Source organism: Symphalangus syndactylus, chromosome 8 (genome assembly GCF_028878055.3).
Source record: "Symphalangus syndactylus isolate Jambi chromosome 8, NHGRI_mSymSyn1-v2.1_pri, whole genome shotgun sequence".
Classification (NCBI taxonomy): Eukaryota; Metazoa; Chordata; class Mammalia; order Primates; family Hylobatidae; genus Symphalangus; species Symphalangus syndactylus.
Genome location: NC_072430.2, coordinates 5,093,590 through 5,116,222, shown reverse-complemented (window position 1 = coordinate 5,116,222; position 22,633 = coordinate 5,093,590).

The window sequence follows — 22,633 nt, the reverse complement described above, 5'->3', positions numbered from 1 at the left end:
TTCTGTTCTGTTTGTTCAACTAAAAGAGTTGAACCTTAGTTTTGATTGAGCCGTTCTGAAACACTCTTTCTGTAGAAAATGCAAGTGGAGATTCGGAGCGCTAAGAGGGTAATAGTGGAAAAAGGAATGTCTCCAAATATAAACTACACAGAATCATTCTGTGAAACTTCTTTCTGATCTGTGCATTCAGCTAACAGAGTTAAACCATACTTTTGATTGAGCAGATCTGTACACTCTTTCTGTAGAAAATGCAACTGGACATTTGGAGCGCTAAGAGACTAGTAGTGGAAAAAGGAATATATTCAAATATAAACTACACAGAAGCATTCTGTGAAACTTCTTTCTGATCTGAGCATTCAGCTAACAGAGTTAAACCATACTTTTGATTGAGCAGTTTTGAAACACTCTGTCTGTAGAAAATGCAACTGGAAATTCGTAACGCTAAGTGGGTAATAGTGGAAAAAAGAATATGTTCAAATATAAACTACACAGAAGCATTGTATGAAACTTCTTTCTTTTCTGTGCATTCAACTGACAGAGTTGAACCTTACTTTTGATTGAGCCGTTCTGAAACACTCTTTCTGTAGAAACTGCAATTGGACATTCTGAGCGCTAAGAGGCCTCTATTGGGAAAAATAATATCTTCAAATAAAAACTACACAGAAGCATTGTGTGAAACTTATTTCTGATATGTTCATTAAGCTAACAGAGTTAAACCATACTTTTGATTGCGCAGTTCTGAACACTCTTGCTGTAGAAAATGCAAGTGGACATTCGGAGCGCTAAGAGGGTAATAGTGGAAAAAGGAATATATTCAAATATAAACTACATAGTAGCATTCTGTGAAAATTCTTTCTGTTCTGTGCATTCAACTAACAGAGTTGAACCTTACTTTTGATTGAGCCGTTCTGAAACACTCTTTCTGTAGAAACTGCAATTGGACATGCTAAGCGCTAAGAGGCTTACATTGGGAAAAAGAATATCTTCAAATAAAACTACACAGATGCATTCTGTGAAACTTATTTCTGATCTGTAAATTCAGTTAACAGAGATAAAACATATTTTTGATTGAGCAGTTATGAAACACTCTTTTTGTAGAAAATGCAAGTGGAGATTCGGAGCGCTAAGAGGGTAATAGTGGAAAAAGGAATGTCTTCAAATATAAACTACACAGAATCATTCGGTGAAACTTCTTTCTGATCTGTGCATTCAGCTAACAGAGCTAAACCAAACTTTTGATTGAGCAGATCTGAACACTCTTTCTGTAGAAAATGCAAATGGACATTTGGAGCGCTAAGAGCGTAGTAGTGGAAAAAGGAATATATTCAAATATAAACTACACAGAAGCATTCTGTGAAACTTCTTTCTGATCTGAGCATTCAGCTAACAGAGTTAAACCATACTTTTGATTGAGCAGTTTTGAAACACTCTGTCTGTAGAAAATGCAACTGGACATTCGTAGCGCTAAGTGGGTAATAGTGGAAAAAAGAATATGTTCAAATATAAACTACACAGAAGCATTGTATGAAACTTCTATCTGTTCTGTGCATTCAACTAACAGAGTTGAACCTTACTTTTGATTGAGCCGTTCTGAAACACTCTTTCTGTAGAAACTGCAATTGGACATTCTGAGCGCTAAGAGGCCTATATTGGGAAAAAGAATGTCTACAAATAAAAACTACACAGAAGAATTGTGTGAAACTTCTTTCTGTTCTGTTTGTTCAACTAAAAGAGTTGAACCTTAGTTTTGATTGAGCCGTTCTGAAACACTCTTTCTGTAGAAAATGCAAGTGGAGATTCGGAGCGCTAAGAGGGTAATAGTGGAAAAGGGAATGTCTCCAAATATAAACTACACAGAATCATTCTGTGAAACTTCTTTCTGATCTGTGCATTCAGCTAACAGAGTTAAACCATACTTTTGATTGAGCAGATCTGAACACTCTTTCTGTAGAAAATGCAACTGGACATTTGGAGCGCTAAGAGAGTAGTAGTGGAAAAAGGAATATATTCAAATATAAACTACACAGAAGCATTCTGTGAAACTACTTTCTGATCTGAGCATTCAGCTAACAGAGTTAAACCATACTTTTGATTGAGCAGTTTTGAAACACTCTGTCTGTAGAAAATGCAACTGGACATTCGTAGCGCTAAGTGGGTAATAGTGGAAAAAAGAATATGTTCAAATATAAACTACACAGAAGCATTGTATGAAACTTCTTTCTGTTCTGTGCATTCAACTAACAGAGTTGAATCTTATTTTGATTGAGCCGTTCTGAAACACTCTTTCTGTAGAAACTGCAATTGGACATTCTGAGCGCTAAGAGGCCTCTATTGGGAAAAATAATATCTTCAAATAAAAACTACACAGAAGCATTGTGTGAAACTTATTTCTGATATGTTCATTAAGCTAACAGAGTTAAACCATACTTTTGATTGCGCAGTTCTGAACACTCTTTCTGTGGAAAATGCAAGTGGACATTTGGAGCGCTAAGAGGGTAATGGTGGAAAAAGGAATATATTCAAATATAAACTACACAGTAGCATTCTGTGAAAATTCTTTCGGTTCTGTGCATTCAACTAACAGAGTTGAACCTTACTTTTGATTGAGCCGTTCTGAAACACTGTTTCTGTAGAAACTGCAATTGGACAGGCTAAGCGCTAAGAGGCCTACATTGGGAAAAAGAATATCTTCAAATAAAAACTACACAGATGCATTCTGTGAAACTTATTTCTGATCTGTAAATTCAGTTAACAGAGATAAAACATATTTTTGATTGAGCAGTTATGAAACACTCTTTTTGTAGAAAATGCAAGTGGAGATTCGGAGCGCTAAGAGGGTAATAGTGGAAAAAGGAATGTCTTCAAATATAAACTACACAGAATCATTCGGTGAAACTTCTTTCTGATCTGTGCATTCAGCTAACAGAGTTAAACCATACTTTTGATTGAGCAGATCTGAACACTCTTTCTGTTGAAAATGCAACTGGACATTTGGAGCGCTAAGAGCGTAGCAGTGGAAAAAGGAATATATTCAAATATAAACTACACAGAAGCATTCTGTGAAACTTCTTTCTGATCTGAGCATACAGCTAACAGAGTTAAACCATACTTTTGATTGAGCAGTTTTGAAACACTCTGTCTGTAGAAAATGCAACTGGACATTCGTAGCGCTAAGTGGGTAATAGGGGAAAAGAGAATATGTTCAAATATAAACTACACAGAAGCATTGTATGAAACTTCTTTCTGTTCTGTGCATTCAAATAACAGAGTTGAACCTTACTTTTGATTGAGCCGTTCTGAAACACTCTTTCTGTAGAAACTGCAATTGGACATTCTGAGCGCTAAGAGGCCTATATTGGGAAAAAGAATGTCTACAAATAAAAACTACACAGAAGAATTGTGTGAAACTTCTTTCTGTTCTGTTTGTTCAACTAAAAGAGTTGAACCTTAGTTTTGATTGAGCCGTTCTGAAACACTCTTTCTGTAGAAAATGCAAGTGGAGTTTCGGAGCGCTAAGAGGGTAATAGTGGAAAAAGGAATGTCTCCAAATATAAACTACACAGAATCATTCTGTGAAACATCTTTCTGATCTGTGCATTCAGCTAACAGAGTTAAACCATACTTTTGATTGAGCAGATCTGAACACTCTTTCTGTAGAAAATGCAACTGGACATTTGGAGCGCTAAGAGCGTAGTAGTGGAAAAAGGAATATATTCAAATATAAACTACACAGAAGCATTCTGTGAAACTTCTTTCTGATCTGAGCATTCAGCTAACAGAGTTAAACCATACTTTTGATTGAGCAGTTTTGAAACACTCTGTCTGTAGAAAATGCAACTGGACATTCGTAGCGCTAAGTTGGTAATAGTGGAAAAAATTATATGTTCAAATATAAACTACACAGAAGCATTGTATGAAACTTCTTTCTGTTCTGTGCATTCAACTAACAGAGTTGAACCTTACTTTTGATTGAGCCGTTCTGAAACACTCTTTCTGTAGAAACTGCAATTGGACATTCTGAGCGCTAAGAGGCCTATATTGGGAAAAAGAATGTCTACAAATAAAAACTACACAGAAGAATTGTGTGAAACTTCTTTCTGTTCTGTTTGTTCAACTAAAAGAGTTGAACCTTAGTTTTGATTGAGCCGTTCTGAAACACTCTTTCTGTAGAAAATGCAAGTGGAGATTCGGAGCGCTAAGAGGGTAATAGTGGAAAAAGGAATGTCTCCAAATATAAACTACACAGAATCATTCTGTGAAACTTCTTTCTGATCTGTGCATTCAGCTAACAGAGTTAAACCATACTTTTGATTGAGCAGATCTGTACACTCTTTCTGTAGAAAATGCAACTGGACATTTGGAGCGCTAAGAGACTAGTAGTGGAAAAAGGAATATATTCAAATATAAACTACACAGAAGCATTCTGTGAAACTTCTTTCTGATCTGAGCATTCAGCTAACAGAGTTAAACCATACTTTTGATTGAGCAGTTTTGAAACACTCTGTCTGTAGAAAATGCAACTGGAAATTCGTAACGCTAAGTGGGTAATAGTGGAAAAAAGAATATGTTCAAATATAAACTACACAGAAGCATTGTATGAAACTTCTTTCTTTTCTGTGCATTCAACTGACAGAGTTGAACCTTACTTTTGATTGAGCCGTTCTGAAACACTCTTTCTGTAGAAACTGCAATTGGACATTCTGAGCGCTAAGAGGCCTCTATTGGGAAAAATAATATCTTCAAATAAAAACTACACAGAAGCATTGTGTGAAACTTATTTCTGATATGTTCATTAAGCTAACAGAGTTAAACCATACTTTTGATTGCGCAGTTCTGAACACTCTTGCTGTAGAAAATGCAAGTGGACATTCGGAGCGCTAAGAGGGTAATAGTGGAAAAAGGAATATATTCAAATATAAACTACATAGTAGCATTCTGTGAAAATTCTTTCTGTTCTGTGCATTCAACTAACAGAGTTGAACCTTACTTTTGATTGAGCCGTTCTGAAACACTCTTTCTGTAGAAACTGCAATTGGACATGCTAAGCGCTAAGAGGCTTACATTGGGAAAAAGAATATCTTCAAATAAAACTACACAGATGCATTCTGTGAAACTTATTTCTGATCTGTAAATTCAGTTAACAGAGATAAAACATATTTTTGATTGAGCAGTTATGAAACACTCTTTTTGTAGAAAATGCAAGTGGAGATTCGGAGCGCTAAGAGGGTAATAGTGGAAAAAGGAATGTCTTCAAATATAAACTACACAGAATCATTCGGTGAAACTTCTTTCTGATCTGTGCATTCAGCTAACAGAGCTAAACCAAACTTTTGATTGAGCAGATCTGAACACTCTTTCTGTAGAAAATGCAAATGGACATTTGGAGCGCTAAGAGCGTAGTAGTGGAAAAAGGAATATATTCAAATATAAACTACACAGAAGCATTCTGTGAAACTTCTTTCTGATCTGAGCATTCAGCTAACAGAGTTAAACCATACTTTTGATTGAGCAGTTTTGAAACACTCTGTCTGTAGAAAATGCAACTGGACATTCGTAGCGCTAAGTGGGTAATAGTGGAAAAAAGAATATGTTCAAATATAAACTACACAGAAGCATTGTATGAAACTTCTATCTGTTCTGTGCATTCAACTAACAGAGTTGAACCTTACTTTTGATTGAGCCGTTCTGAAACACTCTTTCTGTAGAAACTGCAATTGGACATTCTGAGCGCTAAGAGGCCTATATTGGGAAAAAGAATGTCTACAAATAAAAACTACACAGAAGAATTGTGTGAAACTTCTTTCTGTTCTGTTTGTTCAACTAAAAGAGTTGAACCTTAGTTTTGATTGAGCCGTTCTGAAACACTCTTTCTGTAGAAAATGCAAGTGGAGATTCGGAGCGCTAAGAGGGTAATAGTGGAAAAGGGAATGTCTCCAAATATAAACTACACAGAATCATTCTGTGAAACTTCTTTCTGATCTGTGCATTCAGCTAACAGAGTTAAACCATACTTTTGATTGAGCAGATCTGAACACTCTTTCTGTAGAAAATGCAACTGGACATTTGGAGCGCTAAGAGAGTAGTAGTGGAAAAAGGAATATATTCAAATATAAACTACACAGAAGCATTCTGTGAAACTTCTTTCTGATCTGAGCATTCAGCTAACAGAGTTAAACCATACTTTTGATTGAGCAGTTTTGAAACACTCTGTCTGTAGAAAATGCAACTGGACATTCGTAGCGCTAAGTGGGTAATAGTGGAAAAAAGAATATGTTCAAATATAAACTACACAGAAGCATTGTATGAAACTTCTGTCTGTTCTGTGCATTCAACTAACAGAGTTGAACCTTACTTTTGATTGAGCCGTTCTGAAACACTCTTTCTGTAGAAACTGCAATTGGACATTCTGAGCGCTAAGAGGCCTATATTGAGAAAAAGAATGTCTACAAATAAAAACTACACAGAAGAATTGTGTGAAACTTCTTTCTGTTCTGTTTGTTCAACTAAAAGAGTTGAACCTTAGTTTTGATTGAGCCGTTCTGTAACAGTCTTTCTGTAGAAAATGCAAGTGGAGATTCGGAGCGCTAAGAGGGTAATAGTGGAAAAAGGAATGTCTCCAAATATAAACTACACAGAATCATTCTGTGAAACTTCTTTCTGATCTGTGCATTCAGCTAACAGAGTTAAACCATACTTTTGATTGAGCAGATCTGAACACTCTTTCTGTAGAAAATGCAACTGGACATTTGGAGCGCTAAGAGAGTAGTAGTGGAAAAAGGAATATATTCAAATATAAAATACACAGAAGCATTCTGTGAAACTACTTTCTGATCTGAGCATTCAGCTAACAGAGTTAAACCATACTTTTGATTGAGCAGTTTTGAGACACTCTGTCTGTAGAAAATGCAACTGGACATTCGTAGCGCTAAGTGGGTAATAGTGGAAAAAAGAATATGTTCAAATATAAACTACACAGAAGCATTGTATGAAACTTCTTTCTGTTCTGTGCATTCAACTAACAGAGTTGAAACTTATTTTGATTGAGCCGTTCTGAAACACTCTTTCTGTAGAAACTGCAATTGGACATTCTGAGCGCTAAGAGGCCTCTATTGGGAAAAATAATATCTTCAAATAAAAACTACACAGAAGCATTGTGTGAAACTTATTTCTGATATGTTCATTAAGCTAACAGAGTTAAACCATACTTTTGATTGCGCAGTTCTGAACACTCTTTCTGTGGAAAATGCAAGTGGACATTTGGAGCGCTAAGAGGGTAATGGTGGAAAAAGGAATATATTCAAATATAAACTACACAGTAGCATTCTGTGAAAATTCTTTCTGTTCTGTGCATTCAACTAACAGAGTTGAAACTTACTTTTGATTGAGCCGCTCTGAAACACTCTTTCTGTAGAAACTGCAATTGGACATGCTAAGCGCTAAGATGACTACATTGGGAAAAATAATATCTTCAAATAAAAACTACACAGATGCATTCTGTGAAACTTATTTCTGATCTGTAAATTCAGTTAACAGAGATAAAACATATTTTTGATTGAGCAGTTATGAAACACTCTTTTTGTAGAAAATGCAAGTGGAGATTCGGAGCGCTAAGAGGGTAATAGTGGAACAAGGTATGTCTTCAAATATAAACTACACAGAATCATTCGGTGAAACTTCTTTCTGATCTGTGCATTCAGCTAACAGAGTTAAACCATACTTTTGATTGAGCAGATCTGAACACTCTTTCTGTTGAAAATGCAACTGGACATTTGGAGCGCTAAGAGCGTAGTAGTGGAAAAAGGAATATATTCAAATATAAACTACACAGAAGCATTCTGTGAAACTGCTTTCTGATCTGAGCATACAGCTAACAGAGTTAAACCATACTTTTGATTGAGCAGTTTTGAAACACTCTGTCTGTAGAAAATGCAACTGGACATTCGTAGCGCTAAGTGGGTAATAGTGGAAAAGAGAATATGTTCAAATATAAACTACACAGAAGCATTGTATGAAACTTCTTTCTGTTCTGTGCATTCAACTAACAGAGTTGAACCTTACTTCTGATTGAGCCGTTCTGAAACACTCTTTCTGTAGAAACTGCAATTGGACATTCTGAGCGCTAAGAGGCCTATATTGGGAAAAAGAATGTCTACAAATAAAAACTACACAGAAGAATTGTGTGAAACTTCTTTCTGTTCTGTTTGTTCAACTAAAAGAGTTGAACCTTAGTTTTGATTGAGCCGTTCTGAAACACTCTTTCTGTAGAAAATGCAAGTGGAGATTCGGAGCGCTAAGAGGGTAATAGTGGAAAAGGGAATGTCTCCAAATATAAACTACACAGAATCATTCTGTGAAACTTCTTTCTGATCTGTGCATTCAGCTAACAGAGTTAAACCATACTTTTGATTGAGCAGATCTGAACACTCTTTCTGTAGAAAATGCAACTGGACATTTGGAGCGCTAAGAGAGTAGTAGTGGAAAAAGGAATATATTCAAATATAAACTACACAGAAGCATTCTGTGAAACTTCTTTCTGATCTGAGCATTCAGCTAACAGAGTTAAACCATACTTTTGATTGAGCAGTTTTGAAACACTCTGTCTGTAGAAAATGCAACTGGACATTCGTAGCGCTAAGTGGGTAATAGTGGAAAAAAGAATATGTTCAAATATAAACTACACAGAAGCATTGTATGAAACTTCTGTCTGTTCTGTGCATTCAACTAACAGAGTTGAACCTTACTTTTGATTGAGCCGTTCTGAAACACTCTTTCTGTAGAAACTGCAATTGGACATTCTGAGCGCTAAGAGGCCTATATTGGGAAAAAGAATGTCTACAAATAAAAACTACACAGAAGAATTGTGTGAAACTTCTTTCTGTTCTGTTTGTTCAACTAAAAGAGTTGAACCTTAGTTTTAATTGAGCCGTTCTGTAACAGTCTTTCTGTAGAAAATGCAAGTGGAGATTCGGAGCGCTAAGAGGGTAATAGTGGAAAAAGGAATGTCTCCAAATATAAACTACACAGAATCATTCTGTGAAACTTCTTTCTGATCTGTGCATTCAGCTAACAGAGTTAAACCATACTTTTGATTGAGCAGATCTGAACACTCTTTCTGTAGAAAATGCAACTGGACATTTGGAGCGCTAAGAGAGTAGTAGTGGAAAAAGGAATATATTCAAATATAAACTACACAGAAGCATTCCGTGAAACTACTTTCTGATCTGAGCATTCAGCTAACAGAGTTAAACCATACTTTTGATTGAGCAGTTTTGAGACACTCTGTCTGTAGAAAATGCAACTGGACATTCGTAGCGCTAAGTGGGTAATAGTGGAAAAAAGAATATGTTCAAATATAAACTACACAGAAGCATTGTATGAAACTTCTTTCTGTTCTGTGCATTCAACTAACAGAGTTGAAACTTATTTTGATTGAGCCGTTCTGAAACACTCTTTCTGTAGAAACTGCAATTGGACATTCTGAGCGCTAAGAGGCCTCTATTGGGAAAAATAATATCTTCAAATAAAAACTACACAGAAGCATTGTGTGAAACTTATTTCTGATATGTTCATTAAGCTAACAGAGTTAAACCATACTTTTGATTGCGCAGTTCTGAACACTCTTTCTGTGGAAAATGCAAGTGGACATTTGGAGCGCTAAGAGGGTAATGGTGGAAAAAGGAATATATTCAAATATAAACTACACAGTAGCATTCTGTGAAAATTCTTTCTGTTCTGTGCATTCAACTAACAGAGTTGAAACTTACTTTTGATTGAGCCGCTCTGAAACACTCTTTCTGTAGAAACTGCAATTGGACATGCTAAGCGCTAAGATGACTACATTGGGAAAAATAATATCTTCAAATAAAAACTACACAGATGCATTCTGTGAAACTTATTTCTGATCTGTAAATTCAGTTAACAGAGATAAAACATATTTTTGATTGAGCAGTTATGAAACACTCTTTTTGTAGAAAATGCAAGTGGAGATTCGGAGCGCTAAGAGGGTAATAGTGGAACAAGGTATGTCTTCAAATATAAACTACACAGAATCATTCGGTGAAACTTCTTTCTGATCTGTGCATTCAGCTAACAGAGTTAAACCATACTTTTGATTGAGCAGATCTGAACACTCTTTCTGTTGAAAATGCAACTGGACATTTGGAGCGCTAAGAGCGTAGTAGTGGAAAAAGGAATATATTCAAATATAAACTACACAGAAGCATTCTGTGAAACTGCTTTCTGATCTGAGCATACAGCTAACAGAGTTAAACCATACTTTTGATTGAGCAGTTTTGAAACACTCTGTCTGTAGAAAATGCAACTGGACATTCGTAGCGCTAAGTGGGTAATAGTGGAAAAGAGAATATGTTCAAATATAAACTACACAGAAGCATTGTATGAAACTTCTTTCTGTTCTGTGCATTCAACTAACAGAGTTGAACCTTACTTCTGATTGAGCCGTTCTGAAACACTCTTTCTGTAGAAACTGCAATTGGACATTCTGAGCGCTAAGAGGCCTATATTGGGAAAAAGAATGTCTACAAATAAAAACTACACAGAAGAATTGTGTGAAACTTCTTTCTGTTCTGTTTGTTCAACTAAAAGAGTTGAACCTTAGTTTTGATTGAGCCGTTCTGAAACACTCTTTCTGTAGAAAATGCAAGTGGAGATTCGGAGCGCTAAGAGGGTAATAGTGGAAAAGGGAATGTCTCCAAATATAAACTACACAGAATCATTCTGTGAAACTTCTTTCTGATCTGTGCATTCAGCTAACAGAGTTAAACCATACTTTTGATTGAGCAGATCTGAACACTCTTTCTGTAGAAAATGCAACTGGACATTTGGAGCGCTAAGAGAGTAGTAGTGGAAAAAGGAATATATTCAAATATAAACTACACAGAAGCATTCTGTGAAACTTCTTTCTGATCTGAGCATTCAGCTAACAGAGTTAAACCATACTTTTGATTGAGCAGTTTTGAAACACTCTGTCTGTAGAAAATGCAACTGGACATTCGTAGCGCTAAGTGGGTAATAGTGGAAAAAAGAATATGTTCAAATATAAACTACACAGAAGCATTGTATGAAACTTCTGTCTGTTCTGTGCATTCAACTAACAGAGTTGAACCTTACTTTTGATTGAGCCGTTCTGAAACACTCTTTCTGTAGAAACTGCAATTGGACATTCTGAGCGCTAAGAGGCCTATATTGGGAAAAAGAATGTCTACAAATAAAAACTACACAGAAGAATTGTGTGAAACTTCTTTCTGTTCTGTTTGTTCAACTAAAAGAGTTGAACCTTAGTTTTAATTGAGCCGTTCTGTAACAGTCTTTCTGTAGAAAATGCAAGTGGAGATTCGGAGCGCTAAGAGGGTAATAGTGGAAAAAGGAATGTCTCCAAATATAAACTACACAGAATCATTCTGTGAAACTTCTTTCTGATCTGTGCATTCAGCTAACAGAGTTAAACCATACTTTTGATTGAGCAGATCTGAACACTCTTTCTGTAGAAAATGCAACTGGACATTTGGAGCGCTAAGAGAGTAGTAGTGGAAAAAGGAATATATTCAAATATAAACTACACAGAAGCATTCTGTGAAACTACTTTCTGATCTGAGCATTCAGCTAACAGAGTTAAACCATACTTTTGATTGAGCAGTTTTGAGACACTCTGTCTGTAGAAAATGCAACTGGACATTCGTAGCGCTAAGTGGGTAATAGTGGAAAAAAGAATATGTTCAAATATAAACTACACAGAAGCATTGTATGAAACTTCTTTCTGTTCTGTGCATTCAACTAACAGAGTTGAAACTTATTTTGATTGAGCCGTTCTGAAACACTCTTTCTGTAGAAACTGCAATTGGACATTCTGAGCGCTAAGAGGCCTCTATTGGGAAAAATAATATCTTCAAATAAAAACTACACAGAAGCATTGTGTGAAACTTATTTCTGATATGTTCATTAAGCTAACAGAGTTAAACCATACTTTTGATTGCGCAGTTCTGAACACTCTTTCTGTGGAAAATGCAAGTGGACATTTGGAGCGCTAAGAGGGTAATGGTGGAAAAAGGAATATATTCAAATATAAACTACACAGTAGCATTCTGTGAAAATTCTTTCTGTTTTGTGCATTCAACTAACTGAGTTGAACCTTACTTTTGATTGAGCCGCTCTGAAACACTCTTTCTGTAGAAACTGCAATTGGACATGCTAAGCGCTAAGATGCCTACATTGGGAAAAATAATATCTTCAAATAAAAACTACACAGATGCATTCTGTGAAACTTATTTCTGATCTGTAAATTCAGTTAACAGAGATAAAACATATTTTTGATTGAGCAGTTATGAAACACTCTTTTTGTAGAAAATGCAAGTGGAGATTCGGAGCGCTAAGAGGGTAATAGTGGAACAAGGTATGTCTTCAAATATAAACTACACAGAATCATTCGGTGAAACTTCTCTCTGATCTGTGCATTCAGCTAACAGAGTTAAACCATACTTTTGATTGAGCAGATCTGAACACTCTTTCTGTTGAAAATGCAACTGGACATTTGGAGCGCTAAGAGCGTAGTAGTGGAAAAAGGAATATATTCAAATATAAACTACACAGAAGCATTCTGTGAAACTGCTTTCTGATCTGAGCATACAGCTAACAGAGTTAAACCATACTTTTGATTGAGCAGTTTTGAAACACTCTGTCTGTAGAAAATGCAACTGGACATTCGTAGCGCTAAGTGGGTAATAGTGGAAAAGAGAATATGTTCAAATATAAACTACACAGAAGCATTGTATGAAACTTCTTTCTGTTCTGTGCATTCAACTAACAGAGTTGAACCTTACTTCTGATTGAGCCGTTCTGAAACACTCTTTCTGTAGAAACTGCAATTGGACATTCTGAGCGCTAAGAGGCCTATATTGGGAAAAAGAATGTCTACAAATAAAAACTACACAGAAGAATTGTGTGAAACTTCTTTCTGTTCTGTTTGTTCAACTAAAAGAGTTGAACCTTAGTTTTGATTGAGCCGTTCTGAAACACTCTTTCTGTAGAAAATGCAAGTGGAGATTCGGAGCGCTAAGAGGGTAATAGTGGAAAAGGGAATGTCTCCAAATATAAACTACACAGAATCATTCTGTGAAACTTCTTTCTGATCTGTGCATTCAGCTAACAGAGTTAAACCATACTTTTGATTGAGCAGATCTGAACACTCTTTCTGTAGAAAATGCAACTGGACATTTGGAGCGCTAAGAGAGTAGTAGTGGAAAAAGGAATATATTCAAATATAAACTACACAGAAGCATTCTGTGAAACTTCTTTCTGATCTGAGCATTCAGCTAACAGAGTTAAACCATACTTAAGATTGAGCAGTTTTGAAACACTCTGTCTGTAGAAAATGCAACTGGACATTCGTAGCGCTAAGTGGGTAATAGTGGAAAAAAGAATATGTTCAAATATAAACTACACAGAAGCATTGTATGAAACTTCTTTCTGTTCTGTGCATTCAACTAACAGAGTTGAACCTTACTTTTGATTGAGCCTTTCTGAAACACTCTTTCTGTAGAAACTGCAATTGGACATTCTGAGCGCTAAGAGGTCTCTATTGGGAAAAATAATATCTTCAAATAAAAACTACACAGAAGCATTGTGTGAAACTTATTTCTGATATGTTCATTAAGCTAACAGAGTTAAACCATATTTTGATTGCGCAGTTCTGAACACTCTTTCTGTAGAAAATGCAAGTGGACATTCGGAGCGCTAAGAGGGTAATAGTGGAAAAAGGAATATATTCAAATATAAACTACACAGTAGCATTCTGTGAAAATTCTTTCTGTTCTGTGCATTCAACTAACAGAGTTGAACCTTACTTTTGATTGAGCCGTTCTGAAACACTCTTTCTGTAGAAACTGCAATTGGACATGCTAAGCGCTAAGAGGCCTACATTGGGAAAAAGAATATCTTCAAATAAAAACTACACAGATGCATTCTGTGAAACTTATTTCTGATCTGTAAATTCAGTTAACAGAGATAAAACACATTTTTGATTGAGCAGTTATGAAACACTCTTTCTGTAGAAACTGCAATTGGACATTCGGAGCGCTAAGAGGCCTATATTGGGAAAAAGAATGTCTACAAATAAAAACTACACAGAAGAATTGTGTGAAACTTCTTTCTGTTCTGTTTGTTCAACTAAAAGAGTTGAAACTTAGTTTTGATTGAGCCGTTCTGTAACAGTCTTTCTGTAGAAAATGCAAGTGGAGATTCGGAGCGCTAAGAGGGTAATAGTGGAAAAAGGAATGTCTCCAAATATAAACTACACAGAATCATTCTGTGAAACTTCTTTCTGATCTGTGCATTCAGCTAACAGAGTTAAACCATACTTTTGATTGAGCAGATCTGAACACTCTTTCTGTAGAAAATGCAACTGGACATTTGGAGCGCTAAGAGAGTAGTAGTGGAAAAAGGAATATATTCAAATATAAACTACACAGAAGCATTCTGTGAAACTTCTTTCTGATCTGGGCATTCAGCTAACAGAGTTAAACCATACTTTTGATTGAGCAGTTTTGAAACACTCTGTGTGTAGAAAATGCAACTGGACATTCTTAGCGCTAAGTGGGTAATAGTGGAAAAAAGAATATGTCCAAATATAAACTACACAGAAGCATTGTATGAAACTTCTTTCTGTTCTGTGCATTCAACTAACAGAGTTGAACCTTACATTTGATTGAGCCGTTCTGAAACACTCTTTCTGTAGAAACTGCAATTGGACATTCTGAGCGCTAAGAGGCCTATATTGGGAAAAAGAATGTCCACAAATAAACACTACACAGAAGAATTGTGTGAAACTTCTTTCTGTTCTGTTTGTTCAACTAAAAGAGTTGAAACTTAGTTTTGATTGAGCCGTTCTGTAACAGTCTTTCTGTAGAAAATGCAAGTGGAGATTCGGAGCGCTAAGAGGGTAATAGTGGAAAAAGGAATGTCTCCAAATATAAACTACACAGAATCATTCTGTGAAACTTCTTTCTGATCTGTGCATTCAGCTAACAGAGTTAAACCATACTTTTGATTGAGCAGATCTGAACACTCTTTCTGTAGAAAATGCAACTGGACATTTGGAGCGCTAAGAGAGTAGTAGTGGAAAAAGGAATATATTCAAATATAAACTACACAGAAGCATTCTGTGAAACTTCTTTCTGATCTGGGCATTCAGCTAACAGAGTTAAACCATACTTTTGATTGAGCAGTTTTGAAACACTCTGTCTGTAGAAAATGCAACTGGACATTCGTAGCGCTAAGTGGGTAATAGTGGAAAAAAGAATATGTCCAAATATAAACTACACAGATGCATTGTATGAAACTTCTTTCTGTTCTGTGCATTCAACTAACAGAGTTGAACCTTACTTTTGATTGAGCCGTTCTGTAACACTCTTTCTGTAGAAACTGCAATTGGACTTTCTGAGCGCTAAGAGGCCTATATTGGGAAAAAGAATGTCCACAAATAAACACTACACAGAAGAATTGTGTGAAACTTCTTTCTGTTCTGTTTGTTCAACTAAAGGAGTTGAACCTTAGTTTTGATTGAGCCGTTCTGAAACACTCTTTATGTAGAAAATGCAAGTGGATATTCGGAGCGCTAAGAGGGTAATAGTGGAAAAAGGAATGTCTCCAAATATAAACTACACAGAATCATTCTGTGAAACTTCTTTCTGATCTGTGCATTCAGCTAACAGAGTTAAACCATACTTTTGATTGAGCAGATCTGAACACTCTTTCTGTAGAAAATGCAACTGGACATTTGGAGCGCTAAGAGAGTAATAGTGGAAAAAGGAATATATTCAAATATAAACTACACAGAAGCATTCTGTGAAACTTCTTTCTGATCTGAGCATTCAGCTAACAGAGTTAAACCATACTTTTGATTGAGCAGTTTTGAAACACTCTGTCTGTAGAAAATGCAACTGGACATTCGTAGCGCTAAGTGGGTAATAGTGGAAAAAAGAATATGTTCAAATATAAACTACACAGAAGCATTGTATGAAACTTCTTTCTTTTCTGTGCTTTCAAATAACAGAGTTGAACCTTACTTTTGATTGAGCCGTTCTGAAACACTCTTTCTGTAGAAACTGCAATTGGACATTCTGAGCGCTAAGAGGCCTATATTGGGAAAAAGAATGTCCACAAATAAACACTACACAGAAGAATTGTGTGAAACTTCTTTCTGTTCTGTTTGTTCAACTAAAAGAGTTGAAACTTAGTTTTGATTGAGCCGTTCTGTAACAGTCTTTCTGTAGAAAATGCAAGTGGAGATTCGGAGCGCTAAGAGGGTAATAGTGGAAAAAGGAATGTCTCCAAATATAAACTACACAGAATCATTCTGTGAAACTTCTTTCTGATCTGTGCATTCAGCTAACAGAGTTAAACCATACTTTTGATTGAGCAGATCTGAACACTCTTTCTGTAGAAAATGCAACTGGACATTTGGAGCGCTAAGAGAGTAGTAGTGGAAAAAGGAATATATTCAAATATAAACTACACAGAAGCATTCTGTGAAACTTCTTTCTGATCTGGGCATTCAGCTAACAGAGTTAAACCATACTTTTGATTGAGCAGTTTTGAAACACTCTGTCTGTAGAAAATGCAACGGGACATTCGTAGCGCTAAGTGGGTAATAGTGGAAAAAAGAATATGTCCAAATATAAACTACACAGAAGCATTGTATGAAACTTCTTTCTGTTCTGTGCATTCAACTAACAGAGTTGAACCTTACTTTTGATTGAGCCGTTCTGAAACACTCTTTCTGTAGAAACTGCAATTGGACATTCTGAGCGCTAAGAGGCCTATATTGGGAAAAAGAATGTCCACAAATAAACACTACACAGAAGAATTGTGTGAAACTTCTTTCTGTTCTGTTTGTTCAACTAAAGGAGTTGAACCTTAGTTTTGATTGAGCCGTTCTGAAACACTCTTTATGTAGAAAATGCAAGTGGAGATTCGGAGCGCTAAGAGGGTAATAGTGGAAAAAGGAATGTCTCCAAATATAAACTACACAGAATCATTCTGTGAAACTTCTTTCTGATCTGTGCATTCAGCTAACAGAGTTAACCCATACTTTTGATTGAGCAGATCTGAACACTCTTTCTGTAGAAAATGCAACTGGACATTTGGAGCGCTAAGAGAGTAGTAGTGGAAAAAGGAATATATTCAAATATAAACTACACAGAAGCATTCTGTGAAACTTCTTTCTGATCTGAGCATTCAGCTAACAGAGTTAAACCATACTTTTGATTGAGCAGTTTTGAAACACTCTGTCTGTAGAAAATGCAACTGGACATTCGTAGCGCTAAGTGGGTAATAGTGGAAAAAAGAATATGTTCAAATATAAACTACACAGAAGCATTGTATGAAACTTCTTTCTTTTCTGTGCTTTCAACTAACAGAGTTGAACCTTACTTTTGATTGAGCCGTTCTGAAACACTCTTTCTGTAGAAACTGCAATTGGACATTCTGAGCGCTAAGAGGCCTCTATTGGGAAAAATAATATCTTCAAATAAAAACTACACAGAAGCATTGTGTGAAACTTATTTCTGATATGTTCATTAAGCTAACAGAGTTAAACCACACTTTTGATTGCGCAGTTCTGAACACTGTTTCTGTAGAAAATGCAAGTGGACATTCGGAGCGCTAAGAGGGTAATAGTGGAAAAAGGAATATATTCAAATATAAACTACACAGTAGCATTCTGTGAAAATTCTTTCTGTTCTGTGCATTCAACTAACAGAGTTGAACCTTACTTTTGATTGAGCCGTTCTGAAACACTCTTTCTGTAGAAACTGCAATTGGACATGCTAAGCGCTAAGAGGCCTACATTGGGAAAAAGAATATCTTCAAATAAAAACTACACAGATGAATTCTGTGAAACTTATTTCTGATCTGTAAATTCAGTTAACAGAGATAAAACATATTTTTGATTGAGCAGTTATGAAACACTCTTTTTGTAGAAAATGCAAGTGGAGATTCGGAGCGCTAAGAGGGTAATAGTGGAAAAAGGAATGTCTTCAAATATAAACTACACAGAATAATTCGGTGAAACTTCTTTCTGATCTGTGCATTCAGCTAACAGAGCTAAACCATACTTTTGATTGAGCAGATCTGAACACTCTTTCTGTAGAAAATGCAACTGGACATTTTGAGCGCTAAGAGCGTAGTAGTGGAAAAAGGAATATATTCAAATATAAACTACACAGAAGCATTCTGTGAAACTTCTTTCTGATCTGAGCATACAGCTAAGAGTTAAACCATACTTTTGATTGAGCAGTTTTGAAACACTCTGCCTGTAGAAAATGCAACTGGACATTCGTAGCGCTAAGTGGGTAATAGTGGAAAAAAGAATATGTCCAAATATAAACTACACAGAAGCATTGTATGAAACTTCTTTCTGTTTTGTGCATTCAACTAACAGAGTTGAACCTTACTTTTGATTGAGCCGTTCTGAAACACTCTTTCTGTAGAAACTGCAATTGGACATTCTGAGCGCTAAGAGGCCTATATTGGGAAAAAGAATGTCCACAAATAAACACTACACAGAAGAATTGTGTGAAACTTCTTTCTGTTCTGTTTGTTCAACTAAAGGAGTTGAACCTTAGTTTTGATTGAGCCGTTCTGAAACACTCTTTATGTAGAAAATGCAAGTGGAGATTCGGAGCGCTAAGAGGGTAATAGTGGAAAAAGGAATGTCTCCAAATATAAACTACACAGAATCATTCTGTGAAACTTCTTTCTGATCTGTGCATTCAGCTAACAGAGTTAAACCATACTTTTGATTGAGCAGATCTGAACACTCTTTCTGTAGAAAATGCAACTGGACATTTGGAGCGCTAAGAGAGTAGTAGTGGAAAAAGGAATATATTCAAATATAAACTACACAGAAGCATTCTGTGAAACTTCTTTCTGATCTGAGCATTCAGCTAACAGAGTTAAACCATACTTTTGATTGAGCAGTTTTGAAACACTCTGTCTGTAGAAAATGCAACTGGACATTCGTAGCGCTAAGTGGGTAATAGTGGAAAAAAGAATATGTTCATATATAAACTACACAGAAGCATTGTATGAAACTTCTTTCTTTTCTGTGCTTTCAACTAACAGAGTTGAACCTTACTTTTGATTGAGCCGTTCTGAAACACTCTTTCTGTAGAAACTGCAATTGGACATTCTGAGCGCTAAGAGGACTCTATTGGGAAAAATAATATCTTCAAATAAAAACTACACAGAAGCATTGTGTGAAACTTATTTCTGATATGTTCATTAAGCTAACAGAGTTAAACCACACTATTGATTGCGCAGTTCTGAACACTCTTTCTGTAGAAAATGCAAGTGGACATTCGGAGCGCTTAGAGGGTAATAGTGGAAAAAGGAATATATTCAAATATAAACTACACAGTAGCATTCTGTGAAAATTCTTTCTGTTCTGTGCATTCAACTAACAGCGTTGAACCTTACTTTTGATTGAGCCGTTCTGAAACACTCTTTCTGTAGAAACTGCAATTGGACATGCTAAGCGCTAAGAGGCCTACATTGGGAAAAAGAATATCTTCAAATAAAAACTACACAGATGCATTCTGTGAAACTTATTTCTGATCTGTAAATTCAGTTAACAGAGATAAAACATATTTTTGATTGAGCAGTTATGAAACACTCTTTTTGTAGAAAATGCAAGTGGAGATTCGGAGCGCTAAGAGGGTAATAGTGGAAAAAGGAATGTCTTCAAATATAAACTACACAGAATCATTCAGTGAAACTTCTTTCTGATCTGTGCATTCAGCTAACAGAGTTAAACCATACTTTTGATTGAGCAGATGTGAACACTCTTTCTGTTGAAAATGCAACTGGACATTTGGAGCGCTAAGAGCGTAGTAGTGGAAAAAGGAATATATTCATATATAAACTACACAGAAGCATTCTGTGAAACTTCTTTCTGATCTGAGCATTCAGCTAACAGAATTAAACCATACTTTTGATTGAGCAGTTTTGAAACACTCTGTCTGTAGAAAATGCAACTGGACATTCGTAGCGCTAATTGGGTAATAGTGGAAAAAAGAATATGTTCAAATATAAACTACACAGAAGCATTGTATGAAACTTCTTTCTGTTCTGTGCATTCAACTAACAGAGTTGAACCTTACTTTCGATTGAGCTGTTCTGAAACACTCTTTCTGTAGAAACTGCAATTGGACATTCTGAGCGCTAAGAGGCCTATATTGGGAAAAAGAATGTCTACATATAAAAACTATACAGAAGAATTGTGTGAAACTTCTTTCTGTTCTGTTTGTTCAACTAAAAGAGTTGAACCTTAGTTTTGATTGAGCCATTCTGAAACACTCTTTCTGTAGAAAATTCAAGTGGAGATTCGGAGCGCTAAGAGGGTAATAGTGGAAAAAGGAATGTCTCCAAATATAAACTACACAGAATCATTCTGTGAAACTTCTTTCTGATCTGTGCATTCAGCTAACAGAGTTAAACCATACTTTTGATTGAGCAGATCTGAACACTCTTTCTGTAGAAAATGCAACTGGACATTTGGAGCGCTAAGAGAGTAGTAGTGGAAAAAGGAATATATTCAAATATAAACTACACAGAAGCATTCTGTGAAACTTCTTTCTGATCTGAGCATTCAGCTAACAGAGTTAAACCATACTTTTGATTGAGCAGTTTTGAAACACTCTGTCCGTAGAAAATGCAACTGGACATTCGTAGCGCTAAGTGGGTAATAGTGGAAAAAAGAATATGTTCAAATATAAACTACACAGAAGCATTGTATGAAACTTCTTTCTGTTCTGTGCATTCAACTAACAGAGTTGAACCTTACTTTTCATTGAGCCGTTCTGAAACACTCTTTCTGTAGAAACTGCAGTTGGACATTCTGAGTGCTAAGAGGCCTATATTGGGAAAATGAATGTCTACAAATAAAAACTACACAGAAGAATTGTGTGAAACTTCTTTCTGTTCTGTTTGTTCAACTAAAAGAGTTGAACCTTAGTTTTGATTGAGCCGTTCTGAAACACTCTTTCTGTAGAAAATGCAAGTGGAGATTCGGAGCGCTAAGAGGGTAATACTGGAAAAAGGAATGTCTCCAAATATAAACTACACAGAATCATTCTGTGAAACTTCTTTCTGATCTGTGCATTCAGCTAACAGAGTTAAACCATACTTTTGATTGAGCAGATCTGAACACTCTTTCTGTAGAAAATGCAACTGGACATTTGGAGCGCTAAGAGAGTAGTAGTGGAAAAAGGAATATATTCAAATATAAACTACACAGAAGCATTCTGTGAAACTTCTTTCTGAACTGAGCATTCAGCTAACAGAGTTAAACCATACTTTTGATTGAGCAGTTTTGAAACACTCTGTCTGTAGAAAATGCACCTGGACATTCGTAGCGCTAAGTGGGTAATAGTGGAAAAAAGAATATGTTCAAATATAAACTACACAGAAGCATTGTATGAAACTTCTTTCTGTTCTGTGCATTCAACTAACAGAGTTGTACCTTACTTTTGATTGAGCCTTTCTGAAACACTCTTTCTGCAGAAACTGCAATTGGACATTCTGAGCGCTAAGAGGCCTCTATTGGGAAAAATAATATCTTCAAATAAAAACTACACAGAAGCATTGTGTGAAACTTATTTCTGATATGTTCATTAAGCTAACAGAGTTAAACCATACTTTTGATTGCGCAGTTCTGAACTCTCTTTCTGTAGAAAATGCAAGTGGACATTCGGAGCACTAAGAGGGTAATAGTGGAAAAAGGAATATATTCAAATATAAACTACACAGTAGCATTCTGTGAAAATTCTTTCTGTTCTGTGCATTCAACTAACAGAGTTGAACCTTACTTTTGATTGAGCCGTTCTGAAACACTCTTTCTGTAGAAACTGCAATTGGACATGCTAAGCGCTAAGAGGCCTACATTGGGAAAAAGAATATCTTCAAATAAAAACTACACAGATGCATTCTGTGAAACTTATTTCTGATCTGTAAATTCAGTTAACAGAGATAAAACATATTTTTGATTGAGCAGTTATGAAACACTCTTTTTGTAGAAAATGCAAGTGGAGATTCGGAGCGCTAAGAGGGTAATAGTGGAAAAAGGAATGTCTTCAAATATAAACTACACAGAATCATTCGGTGAAACTTCTTTCTGATCTGTGCATTCAGCTAACAGAGTTAAACCATATTTTGATTGAGCAGATCTGAACACTCTTTCTGTTGAAAATGCAACTGGACATTTGGAGCGCTAAGAGCGTAGTAGTGGAAAAAGAAATATATTCAAATATAAACTACACAGAAGCATTCTGTGAAACTTGTTTCTGATCTGAGCATTCAGCTAACAGAGTTAAACCATACTTTTGATTGAGCAGTTTTGAAACACTCTGTCTGTAGAAAATGCAACTGGACATTCGTAGCGCTAAGTGGGTAATAGTGGAAAAAAGAATATGTTCAAATATAAACTACACAGAAGCATTGTATGAAACTTCTTTCTGTTCTGTGCATTCAACTAACAGAGTTGAACCTTACTTTTGATTGAGCCGTTCTGAAACACTCTTTCTGTAGAAACTGCAATTGGACATTCTGAGCGCTAAGAGGC